Source organism: Rattus rattus, chromosome 1 (genome assembly GCF_011064425.1).
Source record: "Rattus rattus isolate New Zealand chromosome 1, Rrattus_CSIRO_v1, whole genome shotgun sequence".
NCBI lineage: Eukaryota > Metazoa > Chordata > Mammalia > Rodentia > Muridae > Rattus > Rattus rattus.
This window is the reverse complement of record NC_046154.1, coordinates 127,696,459-127,705,058: the sequence shown is the minus strand read 5'-3', so window position 1 is coordinate 127,705,058 and position 8,600 is coordinate 127,696,459.

Here is an 8,600-nt window from a genome sequence, read left to right as displayed (position 1 = left end):
CTCTTTAATAGTTCTCATCCTGTGTTTCATAAGCCCTTTGGTCCAAATGACCCTTTCACAGGGGTCCAATATCAAATATCTTGCAAATCACATGCTTATGATTCATAAAACTATTAAATTAAGTTATGACATGCAACAAAAATAACGTTATGGTTCCACAAAATGAGGACCTGTATTAAAGGGTCACAGTACTAGGAAGGTTGAAAACCACTGCACTTTAATCTGTAAGGATAGAAATTTTAGGAAAATCCAGATAGCAAGGAAGGCCTGGGCAAAGGTCACATCACTAGACACAGCTGGATCTTTGAAGACCCAATTCTAATGCTTGTTTCTGTGAGCTATAATGCCATGGATGTGGAGCTTGGTTCAAGAACAGCCTTTATGGCAAACACTTAGGTTACTTAGAAATGTAATAGAGCATGACAAAAGCTCGCATCATGTTATTCTGCTGAAATGTTGAAGTTCCTCATTAAAGGGATCTGCTGGATGACAGTTGAAAGGTTGGATGATTCACCATAATTGTTTATAGAGTTTTTCAAAGAAAGATGTTAGGAACTTCCACAGAAATTTCTCTTTTTCTGTAAGTCTTTTATTTTATTTCCTAATCTCTCTCTCTCTCTCTCTCTCTCTCTCTCTCTCTCTCTGTGTGTGTGTGTGTGTGTGTGTGTGTGTGTGTGTGTGTGTGTGTTCTCAGCTATCAGTAAGAGATACTCACTCAAGAAACAAAGTTGATGCCTGCTGAGATACTCAGTGGGGACTTTTGGCCTGTATATACTTGGTCACATATGTATATGCATTCTCTCTGTCTCTCTCTTTTCTTCTCTGTCTGTCTCTTCTCTTCTCTCCTCTTTTCTTCTCTTCTCTTCTCTTCTCTTCTCTTTTCTTCTCGTCTTTTTTTTTTCCCAGAGAAAGGTAGCCAGGCTGTCCTGGAACTCTCTATAGAACTCTCTATGGCCTCCAATTCAGGGCTCAGCTCTTCTTCCTCCAGAGTACCGGAATCAAAGGCACATGCCAACACATCTGACTTTTCTTTGCAAATTTTCATGTCTGTGATTTTCTAGCATCAGTGAGGACACAGGGGTTGCATTTCTGTGTTTTTAGTCTTATTAATAAAACAATATATACACAGATTCCAGAGGAAATCTAAGGAGAATTTATTAGAGATTAAGAGAACCCAGGAGGGCAGGCAAGCTGGAAACCTCAGCAGCTGCCTGGACAAAAGAGAGAGAGAAGGCCATGCCTTTGCAATGGAGGCTGGCAAGGGGTGGTATAGCAAAAGTGGAACTGGCAGAACTAGTGAGAAGTCCCCAAATGTCAGAGAAAGCATGCCCAAGCTTTGGCCAATAGCCAAAGAAGAAAGGAAAAACAAAGGGCATGAAGGTTGTGAAAGACTCAAAAGAATGGGCAGGCTGCCTGGCAGGAGGCTCGCAGTTTCGCCTCACCAGAAACTTGGAGAGCATGGTGGTGGTCGTGGCGGGGCTTCTGATAAGGAAAAGTGTATTGTTTCATACGGAGATGCTCATTCTTTCCATTGCCTTAGCATGGCTCAAGGAAAGGAAGGTTTCCTGAGAGGAGGATGAAGGAAATCAAAGGCTTTAACAGTCCATTAAGTTTTAGACAGCACTGCCCTGGTATTGGTATCTGGAATAAGTCAACTAAGATGGTAGGAACCAGATGTTCAGGGAACTGTGAGTCAGCAGTAAACATGACTATGATATAACTTATAATAGAACCATTTCAGATAAAATGCCATTTTTATATGACCCTGTATATATAAATATGTTCTTGAGAGCAGGGATGAGGGTCAGGGTCTGAAGTGAGTATTGTATTTTCACTAATTTCCTAGCCTCTCAAATCTCTCTTCCCAAGGACTTTAGAACTCAGACTAGTCATGGTGGTAGATATTCAACCAGGTGATTGATAGGTCTGTCTGGATTAACTAAGATTTTGTTCTCCACCCAGGATATGAGTTAGAACCTTGATTCTGTTCTTTTTGAACAGGAAAAACTAGCTTTGTCTTACTGGGCCTGAGAAAAGCCCAGACACCTTCACCTTTTCATATGGTAATTTATAGCAAAGATGGTGTTTACCTTTCTAGTTTTACCTGGGAAACCTGAGGTGGGGTTTAAGCCCTCAACTTCTAAGGCTACTGTAACACTATGAAGTCATTTGGTGGGTAATGAATCTTCATCTACGAGGGAAAGGGGGAAGTTCTGAATTGTTCTGGAAGCATTGCTAAACACATTGAGATGTGTGTGCCTAGACTTTGAAGGGAAGTGAAAGGGGAAATCCTTTCATTTTACAAACTAGGCGTTTGCTCTCTTTGACTGGTTGCTCTCCCCTGACTAACAGTGCAATAGGAAAAGAGGCGGCTTTTGGATTTATTATTAGAAAGTTTTTATAAATATAAAAGCCTCTTTAAAAAAAGGCACATAGACTCCCAAGAAATACACAGGGCAGACACATTCCTCTTCCCATTAACCAGATGGTTATGTCAGTGTGGAGTGGGAATAGTAGAGGGCATACAGGGTGAGCCTCAAGGAAAAACAGAGAACAGAAAGAGAAATTACAGCCACCAGGAGCCCGCTCTTTTGGTCCTACTCCTTATCTTGTTTAGTTTTATTTTCCCACTCAGTGGTACTTACAGTTTCTAGTATAACCAACGTGTTCCACATTACTGCTTAGCTATGCCTTGTATGTCAGTGATTAAAAAACACAAAACAAAACAAAATAATGAACTTAGACATTTAATTTTGCTCCTGTAGTGAGTCTGAGCTGATCATGACATCTAAGAGGACCCTAAACACAGGCCGGAGGACACGACTCAAATGCCTGCAGGTAACCCCTAGGCCTGGAATCTTTCACTTGATCTGCACCTGACCTTGAAAAGTACTGAGTGAATGTGAAACTAAAATGTATTCCCTTCTATCCTCACTTATCTGCCTAGAAGTAGATTGGGATTAGTAGTAGCATTTTTCTTTCCAGTTTAGCAGCATAGAGTACAAATAGCTCAATAAGCAAGAGGCAGCCGGAGGGCTTGCTGGTCTTCATGGAATTCACTGACTGCCCTAATGAAGCACGATGCTGGGACAGCTAAGTAAGGTCATATTTGCAAGGTGAGAGAGGTGAGCTACAAACCCTCACCACACAAGTAGAAAAGCTTCCAGTAAGCTTGGCAGTGGGCTCAGTGACCGTTCTGTGTGAGGCAAGAGCATCAGGCCATCTCAGTACTTCTAAAGTTTACGCACTAAGAGTTGATGAATTGACACAAAGCTGTCGAGCGTCCACAGATTCTGAAAGCACAGGCGCGAGAGGAAATTCCAGATTTATTATTCGAGTTCATTACATTACCTCATCTGTTCTCTTCACAAGCTGTCATTTGTTCGTTCCCTTCCTTCCTGTCTTACATGATATGCTGTTTTTTTTCTGCCCTCCTATTCCATAAGGAATTCAGGCTCTTTGGTAAGTTTCCTAATGAAACGTTTAGTCTTTAAAAAGAAAAGAAAAGAAAAAGTAAGAAAGAAAAGATCACGAATAGCCCTTTCGTGTTTTCTAGTGTTCCACATGCTGGTCTAGTGTTCCAAGCCACAGTTGACTAAAAATACTAAATAGAAAATTCAAAAGATAAGAAATTTCAAGTGTTAAATTGTCCACCCTCCTCCTCCTCCTCCTCCTCCTCCTCCTCCTCCTCCTCCTCCTCCTCCTTCTCCTCTTCTTTTTTTTTTTTAGAAAGTGATAAAATCCAAAGTCTTCCCATCCTGTACTGCCTGAAACACAACTCTTCCTTTTGTCCAGCACTCTCATGTTGTGATCCAGTCTGCCACTCTTCAATCACCACGTTGCTTAGCAGATTAACTGTTGAGGTATTGAAGTTCATACACTCAAAAACCCCTTGTTTTTTACTTAACACTTGCCGCAAAGTATAAGTTGAGTGATTATAGCCATTCTAGCTATTGCTCAAAGAAGGCAGAGTGTGGGTTTTGTTTGTTTGTTTTTTATTCATTTTGGTTGATTTCTCTTTTGGTATTTTGTTTTAAAGTTTTATTTATTTTTATATGTTGGGTGTTTTTTCTGCATGTATGTCTGTGCACCTTGTGAGTGCTGGGTGTCCACAGAAGCCAGTAGAGGGTGTTGGATCAACTGGAACTGGAGTTGCAGAAGGTCTTGAGACACCCAGTGAGTCAGCCCCTCTGGAAGAGCAGCTACTGCTCTTACTTGCTGAGCTGCCTCTCCAACCCCAAAGTGCTTCTTTTAAATGAAGATGTGAAATTGAAAGTTTGCAATTTCACAAAGAAAGAAATTATATGCTGAAGATGAAAGATCCTCTTTTAAGATTATGAAGAAAAAAAAAGCCACACTGCTGTAACTTATTGTTAGCTTTTGCTCTCCGTCTTATACTTTGCATGTTTATACATTCTATCTTACCCCACATATGATACACAGAAAAAAGTAGATATGAGCTATTAGCAGTTTTAGGCACCCACTATAGGTCATAGAACACAGTCATCATAAATAGAGGAGACTACTGTACTATAAACATTATTTTATGTTATATTTTTTCAGATAACGAACATTGTGTTTTATAGGTATATGATTTTTGAAAGCTACAGGATTTTCCATCAACTTGGACATATTTTTGCTACTATTTTTGTTGTTACAAATGAAGACATAGAAACATTCCCGCACTTCATCATTTCATTTCGGTTTTTGTTTGTTTGTTTTGTTTTGTTTTTGACACATGGTCTCACTTTTTAATCCTTGACTTACCTGGGTCTTGCTGGCTTGTGGATTGAGAGCCGTCTGCTTGGCTCTAATTCTGGAATGCTGGGATTGAAGGGATGTGCTACCGTGCCTGGAAAACTTTTTAATTATACATTCCTATATATGTAAATAATGGATAAAACACTTTTTAAAAAAGTTATTAAAAGGTATTCCTTTTATTTAAAAATAGCAAAATATAACAGCTGTTGGTGGGGGCAACCTGAGGTCAGCAGTGAGGTTGGAGCCATACATGCATGGATTTTGGAGCTGACAGGGATATTGAGGCACACAGAGGGCGCTAATTGGGACCAAACTCCATAAAAAGTTTTTTTTTCTAATTTAAATAAAAAATTGTTGCCTCAAAAATGTAATGCCTATAATACTAAAGAACACATAAAAATGTACTATTTTTAAATTGATGTGACCCAAATTGTAGGGAGTGGTTCTGATGCTCTGATCGGGAAGCTGAGTGTGAGCTCTGAAGATCCTGTTCTCCAACTGGTTCATGATCGATCAATGAATATACTAGTGGCCAATGGCTGAGCAGAAGAGGTGGGACTTCTAGTTTTTCGAAAGGCAGGCTAACAGGTGCAGGGGGAGTGGAGAAAAGATTTCAGTGCCAAGCTTCAGAGGGAGAAAGAGCCATTCACCATGTGATATCTCCGGCAAGTGACTGGGCCGCTTCTCCAACTGGGCCTGGGGTAGCAGGCAGGAGATTAGAGACCAACTGAGCTGAGGGCAGATTTAGGAGGCTGAACGAGGATTAAAGGTAACTGAGCAACTGTAATTGAGGGCAGATTGAGGATGTTTAGCTGGGAGTGAAAAGAAAGGTGTGATAGCTGAGGAAGGCTTAGGACGGCCCGGCCATGGAGATAAGCTAATGTGTGTGTGTGTGTCATGGTGTGTGTGTGTGTGTGTGTGTGTGTGTGTGTGTGTGTGTGTGTGTTGTGTGTGTGTGTTTTACCTGTGGATCCATTTAAAGCAGGGTAGTAAAAACTACATGTTACATCAAATATCAATGATCTTAAGGGAAGAAGGGTTTATATCTGCTCATTTTCAGAGGTCTCAGTCAGTATGACTGGGTATGTGTTTGAGATTCCATTATGGGAGCAAGAAGCACAGGGAGAGAATAACTATAACAATGGTTTTCTCCATTGTTTCCTTTGGTCCTGTCCAGTACCAAGCCTACAGAAGGTACTATCAACATTTGTGGTCAGCCATTCCATCTTTGGTCAATTTTCTCCAAAAATGCCTTATAAACTTACCCCAAAATACGCTTCAGTAATTTCCTGGGGATTCCTCCGTCTAATTAGTTGACAATGGAGATCAGTTAGCTACCATAATACACACTTTGAAAAATTCTTCAGCAACGTAGTGAGTCATTGTCACGTGGCATGTGTCTTGCTTACATAGATTAACCTTGGTTTCAGGGCAAATGCTTTCCCATAAATATGTTAATCATATAATCGACAACTTAATATAGAAAGGGAGCAGAAGATATAAGAGCTTATGAGTTGAAAGATGCTTTCTTCAATACAGTGCCTCATGAATACCAGGGCCTATTGAAGCAAACACGCAAAAATGTTATTTGAGTTATGCAAATGAAAATTATATATGTATATTTCTATGTATAAACAACCATAAGGTATATAGCCATGTTTATAAAAAGATAGTGATGCAGTGTGGTTCTTCGTGGATTCCTACTTATATCTTAATCAATTTAGCCTTCTGCATTCGAACTCTGGCCTTGCTCTGACCCAGAAAAACCCTTAGACTACTCCTGTATCTCATGATCACATGCCCCATGCTCGCTCACTCTCATGCCTGTCATTTATCCATGTATCCAATCAATACTGGCAAACCATTTACACGCTGAGACACAGTCATGTCTAATTTGTTTTCACTGCGTTTCATTGAGTAGCAGATCACTCAAAACAAGTAAGTAGACATTTTAATGTTGGTTAAACATACTAGGAGACAGTAGAAGAGGAAGATAGGATGCACTTAGCTTAGCTTTGGGTAGTAGGGCGTAGGGCTGCTTTCACAATAAGGTTATAAGGAAGGGTTTCTCACAGCATTGGACTAAGGCCTAAATGCTGAACACTCCTTCAAAATGTCCAGGCTGACACACAGGTGTTGTTTGTTTGTTTGTTTGTTTGTTTGTTTTCCTTCCTCCTTAAATTGTAAAGGCCATGAACTTGGAAAATTGCCATTGACAATTGCTTAGATATAATAAGCATTATGAATGATGCTAAGAGCCCACAATAATTATTATTTTTGAAAAAGGAGATCATATTTGTAGGTCGTTAGAGGATGAAATGATGCGATTCACTTTTTTTTTAATGTGGAAAGTTATTTAATTGTAAAATAGAAAATGAGGCCAGAGTACAGTCTGGAGGGTAACTGGTTCTTTAAACAGATAAGCTAGAGGAGCCTGGGTGTTGGGTGGGGGCAAACATTTTCCTAATGCAATGAAACAAAACAAAAATAATAAGAGCTCGAAGATACATTTTACAAAAGAGAATGGAATAGTCTGTCAAATAAATGTTCATACATTTTGGAATTGACAATACTGTGAAAGTCGCAGCACAAGCCTGGAGTGCTCACAGGGAATAGCAAAAGTTATGTTAGCATACCTATAACATCACCGAGTACAAAAGGCCCTGCTCTACATACCAAAGCAATTTTCCATAAGAATGATTTCTTAGGGGGAGGGGAGTAAGTCCATGAAATATTTCAGAAACCCAAATGCACTAAGTTTGCCAAGAACATTATCTTAAAATCCAGCGCCTCAAAGTGCTTGCGTGGAAGTCATGATGGAAGGAAGGCACAGAGCAGTCTCAAGTCCTCACACTGCAATTGCCAGAAAAGCCATACAAGTGCAGATTGAGTTCTCTTGCAAGCTGCTCCAAGAACATCGTCATGGTCGCCAGTAAAACCAGTCTCGAGCTTAATCACTTTCAATGACCGACAAAATGACAGCGGTGCCTTTGTTTTTTCTTGGTAACGTTCATCGTCTTTGTGGGAAACATACCTAAGCAAGTGGTGCGTTTTAATATCATAAAACACTCAGAATATGTACAAACAAAATTTTTAATAATATTGGCTTCTTATACATGTAAATCTGCTTGTGTGTAGCTGAAATTGAACAAATATAACATTTCTACTCCTTAAAAAATATTCTCAGAGAACCTGAAACAACTTAAAAGCTGTACAAAAGTTCCTGGGAGAAATCTCTTTGCAGAGTTTTCCCAGCATTAGTCCACCATAATTGTCACACATTTGGTCCAATCGACAACGATCATGCTTAAAACTTCTGTTTCTGAGAAATTGAGTCTGTACCCAAATCAAAAAGAATTCCACATAACAGTGGCATATGTGGCTTTTGGATCTCTTTATCAACTCATTTATAGCTGTAAAGAAACAACCAAAAACCAAAAAAAAAAAAAAACCAAAAACCACTATTTACAGAATCCAGTTTTAAATACATTTCACAAGTTCTGAAGTTTTATATTATAAGAATTGAGAGCTCACGGCTTAAGTCCCATTATCAATCTGTAGTACTTTCCATTATTCTGTATTCCCACGGAAGACTGCATTCTTTCTGGACAAAAGGTAAAAGCAAACTGGTGTTCATGGCGACTAAACGGCTTCTTTGACGGTCTGGGGTTGTTATGGGCTCTAGTTTCTGCCTGTAGGCCTCTGCCTCCCCTTCCTTCTTCTTTTTTTTTTTTTTTCCTTTTCTATTTTTCGGAGCTGGGGACCAAACCCAGGGCCTTTCGCTTGCTAGGTAAGCGCTCTACCACTGAGCTAAATCCCCAACCCCCTCCCCTTCCTTC